Here is a 2,625-nt window from a genome sequence, read left to right on the forward strand (position 1 = left end):
GAATAACTACCTGAGGGTAGTGTTAGCACATACTCATCGTAATAGAACTTGTTTACACCATCACGCACATTATAGATTTTTTTGTAGCTTTCAAACGATACTAGTCCAAGACTATGCGGCTGATAGCCAAGTTCGATTGGTGGATTAAAATAGACGGTTGTTTCAGGTCCTTCTCCACGTACAGCAAACGTTCTTTCACTGTTCGTCATCACGTAGATATTTATGCTCTTTCTATACTGTCTGGGTTTGATATAAGAACATGAGACATAATCGTCCGCACATACGTGCATTAAAGTTTTGCGCACGGTTTTTGTTGTGAACAATGTCTGCACTGCTTCCGAAATAACGTATGAGCTCAAAAGGAGGAGGTAAGTCTCCATAGCTATCAAAATACCATACTTCAGATTTACGTTTTACATAAGCAACGTAATGAGTTCCAGGTCCACGACTGTTGTCCAAGTTAATTACGGCACTTTCACGTTCACGTGGGCGCGCTGGTAGTTGATCGCGCATATACACTCTTCAAATATAATGAATTCCTAGTTGTTTAGCAAACGTAAACACTTCATCATGCGTTAGAGCTCGACGTGACAGTGCATTCAGTAGACTTTTTTTGGAGAAATGTAGATACCAAGCCCTTTCTTGTATGGCGCTAGCTTCTTGTTCACACCTTTGTCTCGTAACGCCATTGCCTCCATCGTCTTGTTATGACGTTCACTCTCTTTCAACTGTTGTTTCGCTCCTTCTACAGCTTTGACAGTTCTCGCTACAGCACTAGCACCACCTAGCAATGACCCTTAAGCTGCTAGGCCAGCAAACAGCGCAGGAAGAAATCCTCCTCGTTTTGGTACAGGAATAATTCGTGCACGTTTACTAAATATTGCTCTGCACTTTGGAGAAATTCTCGCTCTTGCTGCGCGTAATGCCTTAGTAATAGTTACACGAGGATTGTATTCCCCTCGAATAGCTTTTTGCGCAGCCTTTATAACATCTTTCCATCCAACTGTTTTTACTTTCTTCTTCTTCTTCATGTCGGTTGGATATCGTTGTTTCACCATGCTGTACACGACTTTACTAGTCAAGAGCAAATCATAAACTAACCGTTACCTCTTGTTTCGTTTAATATATATATTACTATTACGTACTTTATGATTCAGTTATCATGAAGATTATAAAGCAGCAAGACACACTACCTGTTACCGACATTGTACCACATCTCTTACCTAGTTCTAGTGCAACTGCAAGAAAACGTCATGGAACGTTGTTTCCTTTTACTGTTCGATGTATTATATCAGGTCCATCGGTATGCGGGAAAACAAATCTTTTACTTACACTTATTACTTCTGTAAATGGTGTGCGCTTCGAGAATATTTACGTTTTTGAAAAGTCACTCTATAAACCGCTATATACTATTCTACACTGTAATGCACGATCTAGTTAAAGATGGAATAAGATATTTTAAATTTAATTCGCATGAGCAAGTACCATCACCAGACGATGTGCTTCCTAATTCTCTTATGATCCTTGATGATGTCGCAACAGAACAGCAAAACGTTAATCATGCATTCTTTAGTATGGGTCGGCATAAATATGTTGATTGCATCTATTTGTGTCAAACCTATTCTCGTGTGCCTAAGCAGTTGATACGCGACAACGCAAATGTTATTGTGCTTTTTCGGCAAGATGAGCGCAACATGCGACATGTGTATAACGATCATGTTAACACTGATATGACATTCGATGACTTTAAACGTATGGTGCTAAATGTAGGTCATTACACCGTTACAAATTTTTAGTAATTGATAAAGAAAGTGATGTTCAGCATGGACGATATCGCATAGGTTTCGATCATTTTCTATCCATTAACACAGAATTACAGTAACTACTTGATTAAAAACCATCATCATGTTAACGTCTAGGAAGGAGATTACAAAACATATCATCCAAGCTCGAAACAATATTCGATGGAAATTTAAAGAGCTTAAACGTATTCAAGCAGACACGGATTTATTTTTAAAAACACAACTAAGTACACCACTCAAAGAAATTTTTAATTCTACTTCATTACCGCAGTCTACTTCAATTTTTGCTTCTATGCAAACATCATATCATAAAGAGAAGCATGAAGAAGAAGAAGAAAAGCATGAACAAGATAAGGAAGAGAAGAAGCAGGATGTAGATCAAGAAGAGGAAGAGGAAGATAAGGAAGAAGAAGAACTTAATGATACATCACCATCTAAGCGTGTTGAGTTTTTAACTACAGATGTTATTGCTGAAACATCTACTACATCGACGCAAAATCTACCATCTTTGTCTGAGGTTAGGATAACACCAGAGTATTGCAATGAGTTTAGAACTTTTATTCAAGATACCTATGGATCTCTCTTTGCACCTTATATAGAAAACTTTTTACAGGACAAGCTGACACTACCTACGGTATTCGCTACGAAGAGGACTGTTTCTGGATAGGAAATTCAAATGTTAAGATTAATAACAAGAAACTCATTGCAAAAAGTGTTGTCAAGTGGCTCGATAATAGAACTGTCAGTCTTGCTTCAATTTTTTTAGGGAAATAAAAAGAAGACAAAGTATACGATTGGACAGAGGTCAGTCGGCCTACATCGA

The sequence above is a fragment of the Anabrus simplex genome, chromosome 5 (assembly GCF_040414725.1).
Source record: "Anabrus simplex isolate iqAnaSimp1 chromosome 5, ASM4041472v1, whole genome shotgun sequence".
NCBI lineage: Eukaryota > Metazoa > Arthropoda > Insecta > Orthoptera > Tettigoniidae > Anabrus > Anabrus simplex.